An 18,869-nucleotide genomic window follows, 5' to 3' on the forward strand; every position below is an offset into this window, starting at 1 on the left:
CTCTGAGAGAGCCACAATGAAGAGCAGCATATGACAGATTCTAGAAAGTTCTGCCTGCAGTAAAAATTACCAGTAGCATTTTAAGTCAAGAGATCTGCAGCCTGTTGTTACTTCCGTTAACTAAATTATAACCACTGCAGGCACGTCAAATAGCTACACATTTCAAATTATTTTATTAATCTTATTCCACTTGGAGTTGTAGAAACGAAGATTGCACTAGACCGCTGATCTGTATTATGACATGAGCTAAGAAAATAATTTCCATTAATCTTAGGTGATTAGCCTTTTTATCAAGCTGTCTACCATGTGACAAAGAATACGTAAAATATCTTAAACGATGGTAATTATGCCCTGTTTTCTTTTACTTTTTTCCAATATGTTTCCAATTATATCCATGGCCTCTAAATTACTCAGGGGAGGAATACCCAGGATTTGCATTATCTAGCACCCTAAATCGCCGGGCAGTTGGTGAATTCACTCACTTAGGAACAGGTTGTAGGTGGTGAACACTGTCCAGGTGAATATAATAATGTATACGACAGGCACAGCCTTTGCACTAGTTGCTCTAGAAGACTTTAGAGGAAGAGTAAGCGGACAATGACATAAGCAAATACAGGACAGTTTATTAGGGGCACGGACAAAATAAATACAAAACAAAATTCTCGCCAATTCTGGAGGGTCAAGGAAAAACTGCCTGAGAAGTTACATCAAAGCTAAAACCTAAGTGTAATTAGCCACATAAGGGGGGGGGGTTATATTGGGCGGGGGGAGCTGGTACCCAAGTACAGCACAGGCACGAGAACACGTGGCTGGAACAGCAGGACAAATGGAAGAAGGTCATGAATATCTCTCCTGGAGGAAGAACAAAGGAAAAAGAGTGAGAAAAAGAACATGAACCCACGTGTCTTCAGACTCTCCAAGATGTCTGATTTAGGGGGAGAAACTATACAATCAATTCATTTAAACAGTATTAGATTTAATTCCAAGCATGCCCAGATTCTGGCCAAGTGCCTCGGGAGAGCACTGGACATCACCTCTTCTTTCCTTCTTGCGGCTCCCCATTCTACCCAAATTTACAACATTTTGGGGGGGTAGGGAGTAGAGCGTGGAAATATCTTAAAATTTTTTGCTTCAGTGGCTTACTATAGCTAGAGATTTAATTCTTATTTGTTATGTCTGATTGACTCTTCTGTTTCTTTCCCCCAAAAGACATGGGCACTTCTTTTATTGCCTGATTAATATGAACTGCAGTGGAAACTTTTCAAGTTTCAAGTCAGAGCTTCTCCTGCACTGTTACTTGTGAACGTCTCATTTTTGTCCCAGTACAGTACACTCAAAGCATTTATTAGACCTAAACCTAGCTTGGCTTCTAGAAAGAAAAACTATGAATCTAACTTAGTTTCAAGATTCCACTCCCATTCAGAGATGCCCCACTCCTTTTCTCCCAGTGCCTGGTGTCTGCAGGAATTATTCTTTAAGCAAGGAAGTCCTCAGACCCTTCATCTCCCCTGACTGTAAAGTAACTAACTGGTAACTATGTTATCGCTCACATATGTATTTTTTTAGGCTGGGGCAGAGGTGAAGGTATAAAAACTGCAAGCCTAAGAAGGTAAGAGAATTTGGGGTTAAAAAGTAGCAGGGAGGCACGTGTCATAAGGGCTTTTAGGTGGGACCTTTCCTTAAAACTATTCCATACATACTTTTTTATTTGGATAAGAATAGAGCCTGGAATTATGTCCATATCATTTTACAGAGATCCTCATTCTTTGTTACAGCTACATAGCACTCTACTGCATGGATGTACAATACTTAACCTGTCTCCTAAGTGTGAGCATTTAAGGTTGCTTCTAATATCTCACAATTGCAAACAATGCCGCGATAAGAAACTTCAAGCATAATCATTTCCTACTGGTGGAGACAGAAGAGTCCAGAGAAAATATCCATGTATCTGCTCACTTGTGCAAAATGAAACACAGGAAGATTTTCTGACTTTGGAACTACGGTTCTGTTTCACATATTAGATAATAAACAGTTAAAATAAAGATGGAAGGATGACACACAACCACTAGAGAATGAAACTAACTCTATCATAAATGAATAGCATGACCACACTGAAGTGGGGAGGTAACCTATTTGACCTTGGAAATAGTACACTGACATGATCTAAGGCCAAGAAGAAATGCTCACAAATAGTAAGTCTCCTTTCACAGAAGTATGGGCTAGAAATTTCCACACTACCATTTTTTATTTCATTGACTGGATAAATAAGTAAGCATATCATGGATAATGGAAGCTCAATTTCTTAAAGGAAAAGACTTAGAAATAAAGGAAGAGGGAAAGGGGAGATTCCTGTTATGCTGAACTAAAATTAGAGGCATTAGTATGAACTTGTGGATTTTCATATATACACTGGTATGTATATATATTAATAGCAATACATATAATAGACATATATATGTGTGTGTATGAACATGTATGTACATGTATTTTCTAGCTCTGTTCACTAAGAGGGCCTGGAACCAGTGGTACACCCAGTAAAAATAAAATGCCTAACTCCCCTGATCATGGTCTCTAAATACTAATCTGTAATAAAAAGGAACCAGGAATCCTTTGTAAAATACCCTGATTCCAGGGTTAGGTCAAGCAAAGCACAAAGTCAGTCTAGAATATCTTGCGGTAGCAAGAAAAATAGGCAAAGTGTTTTAAATCATGATGGGAACAGTCAAAAGGATACATCAGCTATCTGTACAGGCCTCTCACCAGCCAAATATAGTTGTTTTTGGTTTTTTGTTTTTTTTTTTTTTTTTGAGAAACAAAATACATAATGACAGCAATGGAAACCTAACCAAAAGTATAAAACAGTAATCCATGAACTCATACTGATGCAAACAAAAGATAAAGTATATCCTCATAGAATTCCAACTAATGAACATAGAAAACATAATGAAATAAAAAACTACTATTTGGCAAACAACACAGTATTAACTGTTCAAGGAAAAAAAAATCATCACTGGACTCTAAAATTAATAGGCAAAAGTAGGAAGAGAAACAATATTTATGTATTCTCAAAGTATCTCACCATGTAATAATCACAAAGGAAAAAATTGGAAATTTGGAATTACAGATTAAAAAAAGAATAACCTTACAGTGGCGAAACCTGGCAGGTAACACAATAACCAAACGATACTCCTAATAGCATCACAAGTCATGGGACAAACTGTTACTGTCCCTCCTGATATAAGGCACACAGCAGGCCACAACATCTCTGTGTTGTGCATATGAAAATGCACAATCTAAATATACCTATGAAGAATTTTCAGAAGAGCCCAAATTGACACACAGCCTATAAAGTATCCAGCCAAAATGCTTCAAAAGTTTTGAAGTCATTAAATATCAAAATAGACTGAAAAACTGCTCCAAATTAGAGACTAAGATGCCATGACAACTCCATGCAGCACATGGTCTGAGAATGGACTCTCGACAAGAGAAAGGACATTAGTGGGAAAACTGTCAAATGATAATGTTTGTAGATTTCAACTGGCAACTAAGACTGGTCGGTCACCTGCTTTTATGACTCAGGTTCCTGGAGTACTGCCATTACCATCCTTCTAAACATCTTCTAGAGCTGCTATGACGACAGAGGTGAGTAGTAGCCACCAAGACCTTACAGTCAACAAAGCCAAAAATATTTATTCTCTGGCCCTTTACAGAAAAAAAGTGGACTAGTATTCTCAGAACTAGAAAGTAGTTTTGCATCAAGGGGAATTTCATGATTTGGATAATTGCACTGTGGTTCTTGAAATTGTTAGTTTGGGGAATCTAAGAGAAGGATTTACAGGAATCCTATTTGTGCAACTGTTTTTTAGGTCTGAAAATACTTCAAAATGAAAAATTTTAGAATCATCTATACCTTAGAGCATAATTACTTCCATCGTCGGAATGGTCCAGTAATCTTGCTTACTACATTGAAGTCTGTCTCTTCATGCCCCTGGTGAGAGACAGCCACCCTCACAGAAAACTAAATACGGAAATGCAAAATCCATGCACTTAGCTAGATAATGTGCTCTACCTAGAAGGCTCTTTATGGTCACCATTTATTCTGTGTCAGGCTCTGGGCTAAGTGCTTTACACCTATTTTCTTGCAAGGAAGTGCATTTGTAGAAAAGGAAAATCCATTTACTTAAAGAGTCCTAATTCCATAAAAATACTTTTTACTAGCTAGTAAAGTGAGCAAGCAGGAGCTACAGAAGAGCGGTATGGGATGGTCACCTCAACTGGGCACCGCGACTTGTAAAAGACTTATTTTTTTTGCAAATTCCTCCATGTCCAACATCCCAACCATGTTAACGCAGGTTTTCTGTCTCTATGATAAATATTGCCCAAAACAGGAACATAGATTATGTCTGATGATATGGGTTAATGCTATTAATAAAACCACAACGAGTAAGAGGTGCAACGTTTGGGGGATGGACACGCTTAAAGCTCTTACTCGAGGGGGGCTGGGGAAGGGGCATGGGCAATATATGTAACCTTAACACTTGTACCCCCATAATAGGCTAAAATAAATAAATAAATAAAATAAAACCTATCAAAATTGAAGATTTTGCAGGATGTAAGATGCAGTATTTTATGTGCCTCCAAGAGGGGGAAGTTTGCCAGTTTTCATTGGAAAATGTCATTAATTAAAATACTTCCAGATTCAGAAATATGAAAACACAAAACAGTACACCTTTGAAAGAAGTGCATTATATAACACATACTCAAAATATGGACGAGACGTTTTTTGGTTTTGGTTTTGTTTTTCTTTTTTGAGACAGGGTCTCACCCTATCCCCCAGGCTGGAGTGCAGTGGCTTGACCATTGATCACTATAACCTCAAACTCCTGGGTGCAAGTGATCCTCCTGCCTCAGCCTCCCAAGTAGCTGGGACCACAGGTGTGCACCACCACACCCAGCTAATTTTTATTTGTTGTTTTGGAGATAGGGGTCTTGCTATATTGCCCAGGCTGGTCTTGAACACCTGACATCAACTGATCCTCCTGGCCTCGGACTCCCAGAGTGCTAGGATTACAGGTGTGAGCCACCACACCCCACCTGGAAGGACATTTTACTAATTTGGATTGTTCTAGGTAGAATGAAATTCTGGGACTGACTTAACACAAACACTGAAGCAGATGGCCAATTAAAGCTGTTGCTCTGGCTCGCACTTGGAAATACTGGTCAAGACTGGAAAACTTGAGCTCTGAGGAATGAAAAAGAAGATGCACAAGGATTCTAGGTACCCAAACTGCGTCCTGCACCAACTTTGCTGGCTACATGCTAACGACCCCTCACACATCTCTGCATCTCCTTCAGCGCTCTGCTGCTGGTATCAATGACAGTCAATACCCCACTTGAAAGAAATCGGTCCATTAGTGAGGGATTTCTAAGGACTTGACATCCTGAAGGTGTCTGAGATAAGACATTGAGAAACGTGGCTAATTTTTTGTGACTTTTGCCATGTCTGCTGTTCTGTAGAGGTTGCACACAGTTAAGGTAAGGTCACACTGCCCCATTTATTTACTTATTTATTGTCCATGTTAAAAATCAAAGACAGTCATGAGATTCTATAGTTAGATCTTAGCTAGTAGCCTTTCCATCCTTTTCTCGAGACAAAGAGCGGGGAGAATATCTGCATTAAGGAAGGAAGGAAAACTGGAGCAGACCAGAACCCAGAACTCCTTCCATTTCATTATGCAGAGGATGGAATCTTGTTTAATATTTGCAACCACCGTGAAACTCCCTCATGCCCCCATAAACCATTATCACAATCCCGGCAGGCATGCTAGTTTTCAGATATTTTGGCATCCATTAAATTTATTTCCCTTCTTATAAAATGAGCCCAAATGTGCTTTTGATGTTTGAGGGTATATATTTTTAAAAAGTCTTTTTAAAAAAAAACAACTTGAATGGGAATAAAGGTATCTAAAGCAGCAGCAATTTTCCAATAGTGTTGCAATCACAGTTCTTCCATCTTGGGAAACCAAGCAGGAAACACAGTAGGAGTTTTAAACTACATATTGTCAGTAGCTGTAATTTGAGTTTTAAAAAATATATATTGCTGATTTCATATCAGTTCTTGGAACATATATTAATGTGGATATAGTCGCAGTTTGTATCTACACCACCATGCCCATACATGTCTTCCATACTCCTAAAATAATGTACTCACGGTGCAGAAATTAATAGAATGAATTCAAAGATGCACATGCTTGACTTATAACACAGCTGCAGTTGAAATTCAGACACTTGGTACAAGGAGGAAAATTCTCTTTCCAGGTAGTGACTGCTAACCTATAGACAATGCACTAAACAAGACAGATTAGAGAATTCCGGATCACACTCAGCATTCCAGAGAACATGCCACGCTGCACATCAAACCAATGAGCATCTCAGCAAAGCCCAAGATCAGAAATCACATCTTCCATATCTCCGATCTAATAAAGTTCACAAGAGCTGCTTTAAGGAAGGAAGCATTTGACAAAATTTAGGGTACGGAGATCCTCTAATTAAAGCACTCCCTGCAGAATTGAAAGCTTCTGGTATGAATTATAGGAATTCAATAAGCTACAACCTTCTGGAGAGGCTATTCACAAATGCACATAAAAGGAGACCAAAGGCAACACTATTATCTGGAGATGATCAGACAAGCACAGCCTCTGACCCGAGTTTGATAACATGGGCTGCAGACAGAGCCTCCACGAATAGGAAAAGAAACTGAGTGGCACAGGGACATGAAAAAAACCTCTAGAATCACCTAGATTTCCAGTGCATTATTATTTGAGCTTGTATACTAACTACAATAACTTTAATTCAGAAAAAAGAAAGGAAATAGAGTGAGCCAATGTACAGAAACTCTCCATTAACCCTCACTTCCAAGCTTTTAGGGAATAATGATAACAGGTATGCATAATTTTGGAAGCTGTACCATGCTTTGAATCCTCGTGTAATGATGGGATTCAGAAATACATCCATGTAAAGAATGTGATGTAAAATATAGTTTGAATAAACTACTATACATCATGCTAAGGGTTGCACAGAAAATATAAGGGTCATTAATAAACAAAGAAATTTAACAATGCTGCACTGTGTCTTTCAGAAGTAGGTAATCCATGTACAGTATAAATAGTAACTTCCATAATCAGGATATTCAACCAACCAGAATGTCCCATGCCAAAGAATATTAGTGCTCACATACACAACTGGCACAAGACCCAAGATCTCTTCACACAGAGACTTCCGTGATGTTGTGAATGTCCACAAAGATAACAAGCACAGAGATTTGTATTCTAAAGGAGTAATGAAGTCATCTCACCCCATGGTTTGGCAATCACATGGAAGTTGGTAGCTATATAAAGAATATCTGATTTCCAAGAGTTGATTATCTATGTTCAAGGAGAAAAAGAAACCACAAGAGCACAGAAGTCAGACCTTTGCTAAATGATAAAACAAGAATGCAAAACACAGTAAGAACAGGTGCCTTCAAAAACAAATACAATTGCTTCTTAAAAAGGCTTATAATCTCTATGGCCATTTTCCACCTGTGTCTTACATATTCATAGCAATCATGATTTTAAATAGACTAATTCTTAACTTACTCGTATAAAAAACCCAGTGTTCCATTTAACCCAATAAAAACCTACTGTGATATCGGTTCCATAGGAATACCAAAAGATAGAGTGCCAGTTTCTAAAATCTTATAAAGACAAAAGCAAAAATGGCAGTCAACGGACACAATCACGTGTATCACAAAATCTAAGAATGTTTCACAAGACAAAGAATAGAATGGCTCAAAGGCTAGAGCACTTCTTGAAGGGAAAGATGGATACTGGACTCTGATTTAAATTCATGAAACACCAGAGAGGAACAGGGAACTTATTCTTTAAAATCTGGGTAGTAAGCAAAAATCTGGGAGCAGGAGAAAAAAATCCCAGCGCTCCAAATTTGATATAAATATGGAGCCTGGGCAAGAGAGACACAGACCTCATCTCTACCAAAAAAAAATTTTAGCCAGGCATGGTGGTGTGCACCTGTAGTCCCAGCTACTCAGGGGGCTGAGGCAGGAGGACCACCTGAGCCCAGGAATTGGGGGTCACAGTGAGCTAGGATGACACCACTGCACTCTAGCCCAGGCAACAGAGCAAAACCCTGTCTCAAAAAAGAAAAAATATGGAAGCTATTGTTTAAATTATAGTAACTTCCCATTGAGCTGGAAGTCATTCATATGGAAATCTCAAGGTTAAAATGGAGGGAGTGAGAGATTAAATAGGTAACTTCTGGTGAGCATGTTACCAAAAAGCATGTTACCAATGGAAATAGGTGAAAGTGTTTTAGCCAAAGCCTATCTACTATCAGCTCTACTTATTCATGCAACTGACCCTTTTGGCAAGAGAGCTGGGGGCCTGGGATGTACCAGGCACTAATCTAGGCTTTGACAACAGAGCCCTCAACTCCAGTTTGTATTCCCTCAAGCTTCCAATCCAAGAAGAGATGACCAGCAAATAAGCAAAGCCAACGCAGGAACATTTAATAACATCTATCACAGGGGAAACGAAAGGGTGAAACAGGAGCACATAAAAGTAGAATAACCTGGCTTTGGTGGGTCAGGGAGGCCCCTCGAAGGAATTTCCTCCAACCCGAGAGCTAGGAAGGGACAGGGAGGGGTTAGACAGGTGCAGGGGACAGTGACTCAGCAGAGCGTCCCTCATGCACAGTGGCCTGAGGTCGCTTATTCTCAGGGGAACAAAAGTGGTCTCAACAGTTGGAACATCAAGTAGGAAGAGGCTACAGCAGGGGAGAATAAGGCCAGAGGAAGGCAGCGGCCAATCATTCAGAGGCTGGTCAGTTATTTGACTTTATTCTGGTGGCAACAGAGTCAAATTAAAAAAATTTAAGCCGAGAAATCACATCATGAGATTTTCACTTTTAGGATGCTCACTTCGGCTGCAATGTAGAGAGAAGGGACATGAAACCGGTAACAGGGAAATCAATTAGGAGATTTTGGATGAACAAGAGATGACAGCAGCAAAAACAGAGGTAAAGTGGTCTCCCCTTATGTGAGGTTTCATTTTCTGCAGTTTCACTTACCACGGTCATCCGCGATCTGAAAATATTAAATGGAAAATTCCAGGAGTAAGAATTCCAGAAATAAACTCGTAAGTTTTGAATTGCATGATGCTCTGAGTAGCTTGATTAAATCTCACACCACCCTGGTCCATCCTGTCTGGGACGTGAATCTCCCCTTTGTCCAGTGGGTCTACACTGTCTACACTTAAGTCACTTTAGCAGCCACCTCAGTTGTCAGATTGACTATGGCCGTATCACAGTGCTTATGTTCAAGTCACCCTTATTTAACTTAATAATGGCCCCAAAGTGCAAGAGTTGCCAGATGCCAGTAATTCGGACCTGCCAAAGAGAAGTCTTTAAGTTGCTTCCTTTAAGTGAAAAGGTCAAAGTTCTCGATGTAAGAAAAAAAATTGTATGTTGAGATTGCTACAGTAAGATCTAAGAGTAAATCTTCTACCCATGAAATCACAAAAAAGGAAAAATAAATTCTCGTTCACTTTGCTGTCACACCTCAAACTGCAAAGCTTGTGGTCACAGAGCATAATAAGTGCTTAGTTAAGATGGAAAAGGCATTCAATCTGTGGGTGAAAGACGTAAACAGAAACATGGTTCAACCGATGACTATGGGGTTCAGTACTATCCCCGGTTTCAGGCATCCACTGGGGGCCGTGGAACACAACCCCCACAGATAAGGGGAGAATACCGTAGCAATAATACCGTAGGGAATAGAATTTAAAAAGTGGATCAGTTCTTAAGAGTTTAAAGAGAAAATTTTTTGTCGTCATTCATTTGCATAGCAAATACACTGGAGCACTGGATCGTATTCCTACAGCTTCTTGGCCTGCTCTCACTAATTGATTCAATGGCAAGTGTCTTAGTTTATTTGTGCTGCTATAACAAAATACATGAGACTGGATATCTTATAAAAAAACAGGGGTGCGGAAGGTCAGGTCCAGGACTCTTTCTCCTTGCTGTTCAAGAAATGTCTTCGCTTTCAGAATATGCCTTGGGCATGTCTCGTCTGAGTGCCCGGCTATTTGGTGAAGTTGGCAGGCCCACTGATTCCAAGCCCATGAAAGTGGTGAAACTGTTTAGTGAACAGCCTTTGGCCAAGAGAAAGGAGACTTACGACTGGTATCCAAATCACAACACTTATTTTGCACTCATGGGAACGCTCAGATTTCTTGGCCTCTATAGAGATGAGCATCAGGATTTTAGGGATGAGCAAACTCGTCTAAAGAAGCTTCGTGGAAAGGGGAAACCAAGGAAAGGAGAAGGGAAAAGAGCAGCAAAAAAGAAATAATATTGACTCATCGAGAAAGAAAATTTCTCCCTCAGTGACAGGGAAAAGAAATTGTATTTATCATCTTTCCACATGTTGGAGGAATGCAGTCTTCCTAAGTGAAGGTTATTTGGAAGAACATATCATGTCCGAGTTGACGTCTCACTCAGTTAAATTGTGACTGATTTGTTGAACACATTTGAATGCAAAATTATTTTGGCCTTGGCTTTGTAATCTGAGGTTTACCTAATTCTCTAATGAAATGCATACATTAAAAAAAATTTATTTCTCATAGTTCTGAAGGCTGGGAAGTCCAAGATCAAGATGCCAAAGAGTTGGCACCTGATGAGGGTTCAAACCTTAGCTTCCACCTTGAAAGCTGCATGTTCTAGAAGGGACACACAGGGTGTCCCCACACGGTGTAGGTGTCCCCACACGGTGTAGGGGACCCAAGGGCAAAGGGGCCTGCCTACTTCCCTCCAGCCCTTTATCAGTCTGTCTTTAGGACTGCGTCGCCTCCTAAAAGCCCTACTTGTTAATACCAGCACATCGGCAATTATATTTCAACATATGATTTTTTTATTTTATAAATTTTTTTTGAGACAGGGTCTTGCTGTGTCACCCAGGCTGGAGTGTAGCAGTGAGATCACACCTCACTCGAACCATGAATTCCTGAGCTGAAGCAATTCTCCCTGCCTCAACCTCCCAAATACCCGGGGACTACAGGCGCACACCACCGTACCTGGCCAACTTTTTTGATTCTGCAGAGACGAGGTCTCCACATGTCACCTAGGCTAGTCTTGAACTCCTGGCCTCAAGCAATCCTCCTCTGTCTCAGCCTTCCAAAGTGCTGGTAATTACAGGCATGAACTATCAGGCCCAGGCCCAGCATATGAATTTTTAGGGATACATCCTGACCATAGTAGAAAGAGGGCTAAGGAATTGGAAATAAGTCACAGTGTCTTGTTAACAGTGGTATAACAAGGTTCTAGGGGCATACTTCAACCTGCTTGACATACTAAGATGGAGAGCTACTTTTAAAAAACTTTATAGAAGAAAGAGTAAGAGCTCTGGGACTGAAGGTCTGGTTATAGCTGGCTAGGATGAACAGGGTGGACGGAAGCTGTACCCAATATTCAGGGAATTCCCTCCTGGGCAAGTATTTCCTAACAAGGCAAGGAAAATTAAGTTGCTTGGCCTTGGTACAGAAGCACAGGTTAATTGCTAACAAGGATGAAAGGTACATGTTGGGGTTTGACCTGAATGATGGCTTTCAAAACCTTCCCAATCCAGTCTTTATGATCTTTTTCAAGTTGTTCAAAAGAAAGGAGTTGTAGAGGATTAAAATTGGCTACAAATTATTTGGCACACCTCCCATCGAGAGATGAGGTCTACAGCCCTCTCTCTTTGAACCTGAGCAGTGAATGTCACTGAACCTACCAGAGGATATGGCAGCAGTGACTCCATGCCAGTTTCCCACTCTGGTCATAGAGCCACCGGCAGCACTCACTTCCTGTCTCCGTGACACTCGCTCTTAATCAGCTGACACAGAAGAAGTGTGATTACCCTGATGCCACCATGCTGTGACAACCCAAGCCACCTGGAAAGGCCAGGTAGGACAATATGCGACCTGGAGAGACAGGCCACAGAGAATTGAGGTGCCGCACGTGGGAGTGAAGAAGCCATCTTAGAAGTGGATCTTCCAGCCCCAGGTACAGACTAAAAACAAACCCCCCAGCCAAGGCCTTCCCAACATCCTCGCCCAGAAAATTGGGAGCTATGTAAAATCGTTGTTTTGAGCCACTAAATATTGAGATGGTCTATTATGTAGCAAAACACAATCAGGATGAAATTCTAAGTGAACTAAGAAAACAAGGCCATGTTTTTAGAGTCCTAAGAACTGCTATTTTTTTTTTGTATTAAAGAACCTCTTTCTTAACCAGATCCGTGACAGTAGGTACTATGTAGACTAAGCAAAATAAAATACATTATGCATAATGAAAAGGGAAAACTCAGTTACCTTGAAAACATGTATATGAAATAGCTCAAGTTGCGCCGAAGTTCACAACATGTCTGTTAACATCTTGCGAGACGTTAAAATTTTAAGTGCTTATTAACAAAGATGTCGTAAACTCATAAAAATTCTCACATGAACTTTTTCAATGACAGCCTGTCATTCATATTTGTCTCCGCTTTGCCTGATGTATCAGAAGAATAAAGAGAAGGGAAAAGAAAAAAGAACACAAAAGCAAAGAGACCTGTTTATCTTATTTCCAACATAACACTAGATGAGGACTTGAGGGAAAGAGGGGAAAAAAAAATAGTAATTCTCTGGGATTCCAATAAATTATCCTGTGTTCAATACCACCTTCCTTGCAAAAATATTACTGAATATACCCAAACTAAACTACTGTGGGCAGTCATATGCTTTTCATATTGTATCTTAAATATAAATTTCATAAACTTTTCAGGCTAAGTAATTTGTTTACTTTATTCAAACTTAACCCTGTCTCTGGCCACTCAATATTCTTCCCCGAAGGAAACAAATATTATCAGTATCCTGGATTTCTAGGAATATTTTGTTTAATAAAAGCACATATGCTTTTATATAATGATATTTAAATATGTATACATACTTTATAAATTTCTATGTGTGTAAATGTCCCCCTTCTCTAAACAAACATTACACAATGCCCAGAACTTCCCCCCCCCCAATATTTTTGGATATTTTCCCAAATTAATACATATAGAGGCATCTTATTCTTTTGTAGAATAATAATACATAGTATATTACTCCATATGTAACCAGAACCCTATGGATGGAAATTAGCGTGCCTACAGTCTTTGTTCCTTACCAACAATGCTGTGATGAATTATTTCTCACATACATTGTTGGCTAGTTTGTGATATATCTAGCATTTCCAAAATGTGAAAGTTTGGGGTCAAAAGTTATATGTATTCATAATCTAAAAAAATCACTGTCAGTATTGCCTATATAGAGACTCCATAATGTTACAATCCCAAAGACAATGGTTAATTTTATCCATAGACATGACAACAGTATTATCCAGTGTTTAGACTTCTGCCAATTCATAGGCGAGAAATTGGTAGTTCAGTGATTTTGTAATTCTCTTTAGATGTTGTTTAAGAGCCATTTGTGCTTTCTATTCTGTGACTGGTTGGTTCATATTCTTTGTCCACTTTTCTACTGAGTTGTTGGTCTCTTCCCTATTGATTTCTAGAAATGATTTTTAAAGATTTAGTTCTTTGTCTATAATAAAAGTTTAAAAAATTATTTTCCCAAATTGTTCTTTTGAATTTACTTACGGTGGCTTTTGCCAAGGAGAGTTTTTTAAGTGTAGCTGAATTTATCAAACTTTTCTCCTACATTTAGGATTATAATTGTGAAGATTACTTTGGATTTATTTTGTTTTAATGTGTGCTGCCAAAAAAAGAGCAAAAAATATTAGTCAAGTGTCATTATTATGAAAACACCATCATTGAGAAAATCTTTATAGAATTAAAAATGTCTTCTAAGACCTTATTAATGAATAATTTATTTCCAGTATCATTTGGATCAATATACTTACAGTGCAATAAAAGAAGAGAAGACAATTTCATGCTTTTCACTATACAATGTAATTTGACTTATAATTTTTGATGTTGGTAGCTTTTTCCTTACTTTTAAAATCACACATGCAATCAAGTGTCAGGAACAGCATGAAAAGAGAATAAGGATCAATCAAGTCAAAATTACTGGAAATTCCTCCATACAGGATCTCAACTATTACTTATGTGTATCTTTCCTGTTTTGTCTAAATGCACACGTATATGTAACTTTTCATAAAAAAAATTCAACCTGATTGGTTCATGTTGACATTATATCAGTAACAGCCATCTGTGTCAATAACTATAGAGCTACACCTTTATTTTAACAGTTAGATAACATCTTCTATGCTTAGATGTTTTTCTAATCTCCTAATGCTGGATACTTAGGCTGCTGTTTTAGTTTTCGTAAAAACAAAAATATGTATTTGTATGTGTCCTTATATCTTCCATTTATCCTCTTCTATTTCTTAGAGAAATTTAGAAAATTAAAATATGTGAGTCACTTTGGAAGGATTTTGATGCACAATGATAAACTGCCCTCTAGGAAAATTCATATCACTTTATCAATGTGTGTATCTTTCTACCTTCTACATTCATGCCAATACCAGCACTAGGTATGCTCAAACCTTCAAATGCTTTGTTAATCTTAAAAGTGGAAAAAAAAATAGTACTTCCATATTTTAGCTTGTTTTATTATCAATAATTTTAAAAACAAAAGTAAGCCTTTATCATTTATAATTCCACTAATACAAATCATTTCTTACAGTAGTCAATGGCCTAATAACTATCCCTAAGGCTGTGCACAGTAAAATCAATACATTTATTTTTTGTTAGGTGGGAATTGTTTAATGCTACGAAACCTTTCCTTCCTGGAGGATGAAATCTTCAGTCTGTATGTGTGCAAGAACCGCTGTTTTGGCTCTATAATCTTCAAGAACACCATGAGTAGGATGGCACCGGCTGTAATTTAGTAGCAATGAATATACTACCCTGACAGTGTCACTTTCCACAACATTGGAGACTTAAAAATATTTACACTGCACTGTTTAACCTGTCTGCTTTGTAAATGCTATCAAAATGCATAGATACATTTCATATTTTGAATTCAGTTGTTTTAAATACCACTGTCAGGAATATTAACAGAAATCCCTGTGTAAGATCACCCCTAGCTTTAAAAAACTGTGTCTTAAAGGTTCATGAGTCACATGGGGGACCAGGTAGACAGGAAAAAGGATTTTCAATGGTATTTTGGAAATAAAGAGTCTCAAGGCTCTGGAAATGGGGCCTCTACTAAAAGTACTTGCAAGCATGTGGATTCCGGCAAGTAACTGTCAGCCACCAAAGGCTTAAGTAGGTTTATGCTACTGTTTTCAACTTGGCTGCTTATAAAGTTTAATTACAAACACACACACACACACACACACCCCTGTTTAAAGTCAGAAGAAATATCCTCACTAGAACAGCACAGAGTCTCAAAACATAAGTCTTTCTGAAACAACTTTTTAGATTGATTTTTCAGAATCTTTCCTTTCTTGCTAAATGAATATTAATATAAACACTGTCTACTTAATGACCATAAGGGGTTGTGCTGAAAATAAAAACTGCAACAATCTGCAAGCATTTGATGGTCATGAAAGAAGAGTGTGCACAGATTGGAAATCAAAACAATTCCAAAAACATTAAGACAGCATGTTCTTACACATTTCTCTAAACATAATGCTTCCCATTCCCCCAGTTTATTAAATGAAAACTGTAAACATTACTTCGACTGAGACTTACACAAAGGACAGAATAGGAAATTTAACTGTTTCTAAACAATTATGCCCAAAATAATCATTTGGACAAGTATGAACTCACTTTTGATGTCAATTTCAAAACTAAAAGTTTTGACATCAAAAGTAGTAAGAGTTAAAAGGAGTTTATTATTCCTTCTGTGATCTCTCAACATATCATTGGGTTTTGCATATTTTTAAATGTTATTAATGGAAATTATTTACTCATAAAACAAATTGTACTGAGTGCCTGCTACATGCAAGACACTTTTATTTAGGATACAAACATAAATAAAATAGACAAAGACACCCACCCTCCTAGACAGAGACTCACTCCAATAGAGGCATCAGAATGCTGTTATTGTCTGCACTTGTCTATTTTTACTTAACATTATGTTCTTGAGATAGAACTCCATTATAGGACTACGCTACGATTTATTTATCCATCCTCAAGTTAATGGACATTTGAGTTATTTTCAAATATTTTTCTGTGACACACAATTATACTGTAAACATTCTCATACATATAATTTGTTGGAAAAGCACAAGTTTTTCTAAGGCAATTGTTCTCAAAGAAAAAAAATACAGTTTCCGGAACCCTGGGGTTCCCAAGACGTTGGGGGGGGGTCCAAGCAGTAAAAAAACTAATTGATTAATAATACTGTTTCCACTGCAGTGACCTGCACTGCTCGTGCACAAATCAATGGTAGGTAAAACTGCTGGCACTTTGCCAGGAAGGGAACAGTGGGACCAACTCTACTAATCCCTATGTCCTTGCCTGTCACACAGGTGCAGCAGGAAAGAAAGTACCAGTTTCAATCATTAATTGATGACATTAAAAATCATTAATTTTATTAGGTCTTTACCCTGGAGGACATGTCATTTTAATAGCAAAACTTATGCATAATGCTGTTCTACTACATACTAAAATGGTAATCTTAAGACAAATCTCATGTGTCACTGAGTTATAATCTAAACTAGCTTTTCTTTTCGTGGGACATCATGTTTTACCTGAAAGAATGGCTGAAAAAAATAAGTATTCGGACATTAGTATTTAGCAGGAACTTTGTCAAAGATAAACAACGAGACGATCACTTTTACAGAAACTATTCCACACCACTGAGAAGGAAGGTATCCTTCCCAACTCATTCTAAGAAGCCAACATCACTTTAATACCAAAGCCAGGAAAGGATTCAACAACAACAAAAAAAGAGAGCTACAGCCCAATATCCTTCATGAACACAGATGCAAAAATTCTTAATGAAATATTTTTCAAAAACTGACAGTCTTCATTGCCGATAACAAAGTTTGTGCTTTCCATTGAAAACTAGAATTCTAGAAAACTTTTATCTGCCACCATGAACCTTACAGCTTCCTCAAATGCAAAATTTTTTCAGAAGAAATCAGTAGTAATATTAATGAAAGTGATTTTTATATTATGCCATGAAAACGTTTTAACATTTGCAAGATATGAATAACTCAGTGAACCAGTATTTTCTAATTTATCATTGCTTGATGTGACAAAATAACACATGAGAGTAAAGATCCATTCAAAATGCAGAAGAACAGAATAAAAAGAGTGTAGACGTTCTTTGATATGGTTTAAGATTCCACACATTGGTGCTGAACTTTTAAGAAATCACTACTTGTGAAGTTTCGGAATAGCGCCGAAAAGAATGCCATAAATAGCTGAAAAGGCTATGAAAATACTCCTTCCTCCATGAACTACACATCAGTGGGGGGTTAGATTGTCTTCATACACTGGAATCAAAACAAGTGTCAAACCAACTGAAGGCAGAAGCAGACCTGACAATCAGCAGTCTTTCTATTAAGCCAGACATTAAAGAGATTAACAAAAGTTTAAAGTAATGTTTTTTAGCAAATTTTTGTTTTGAAAAAAAATACCTATTTTTCATAAGAATATATTGCTTATGTTAATATGCAATTGGATCATTTTTATTGTTTCTAAATGTAATAATACCTTAAAATTATTTAAAATTTAATGTTTTATCCTGGTAAATCTCACTAGCTAAAAATCTACATAAGCAAAATGTCTTTAGGGTTCTCAATTTTCAAAACTCTAAAGGGGTCCTCAGATAATACAATTTGAGAACTTGCTTCCCAAGGTACCTTAATAGTATGAAAGTGGTTCAGCAAATACGCAATTTCAAATGTATTAGATAATGGAAAAATGTTTTCCAATTTCCTTGTAGAAGTAGGTGAAAACACTTCTCTTCTCTACATCCTCTCTAATTTTGGAATTATCAGAGTTTTTAACGGCTGTCAGTGTAGTCTACACTGATATTCCCAGGTTGATCTAAGTCTCCAAACAGTATTTCTACATCTTTGATTACTAGGAAGTAAGGAAGCAAACTGGTATGTAAAGATTAACATTTGGCATCATCCATCTTATCCTGTGCTACCCAATAATCATTGAATAAAAAATTCTTTCCCACTTGTGCCTGACAACACCCCAGCCACCCTCCTCCACTCCTGCTCCCTTGGTTCCATGTCTTGAACTCACAATCCATGATATGCTTTTAAGTGAAAAGAACAAATTACAGACTGGTGTGTATAAACTGATTTTATTTTGGTACACCACCACCCCCAATGACATGAGGATTTAAATATATACTTTAATATATTTGTATAAGCAATAAAAAAATGTGGGAAGATGGACACCAAGCTGTCCATACTGTCTGCAACCAGTTGGAGAGCCAGGGCTGAGATCAGCCTTCATACACCTTGGTGTTGCCTTGTCTCACTCGATAAAACAAAGAATCTGAAGGACTCCAAACAAAGAAATATGAAATAAAACTGAACACGTTTCCCTTTGCACTTAGTTCCCCATCACAGGTTATTCTCAACTCTGCTTCTGTTAGACTTCCACTGCTCTTTAGTAAACTTCTCCAACGTGACCTCTTGGGCTACGGAGCGTAAGTTTCAACTGGAATCCCAACGGAATCCTAGAGAGTTCAACAGCGTTAAACTCCTCGCGCAAAAATCACAAATGACAAATGCAGCCATCAAGTGTCAAGGAGCAACAATCTTGAGACCTGGTCACTTTCTCTCTTTGCCACCTGCGAGCACACCAAAGACTC

General features: G+C 38.0%; 1 protein-coding gene and 1 pseudogene across 4 annotated transcripts in view; one reads left to right on the forward strand and one right to left on the reverse strand.

Moving 5' to 3' along the window:
- Positions 1–18,869, reverse strand: part of UNC5D (unc-5 netrin receptor D) — a 536,775-nt gene that overhangs the window by 408,117 nt on the left and 109,789 nt on the right. The gene's annotated exons all lie outside the window — the stretch shown is intronic.
- Positions 10,046–10,526, forward strand: LOC142864084 (small ribosomal subunit protein mS33 pseudogene; annotated as a pseudogene).

This window comes from Microcebus murinus, chromosome 24 (assembly GCF_040939455.1).
Source record: "Microcebus murinus isolate Inina chromosome 24, M.murinus_Inina_mat1.0, whole genome shotgun sequence".
NCBI classification, from domain to species: Eukaryota; Metazoa; Chordata; class Mammalia; order Primates; family Cheirogaleidae; genus Microcebus; species Microcebus murinus.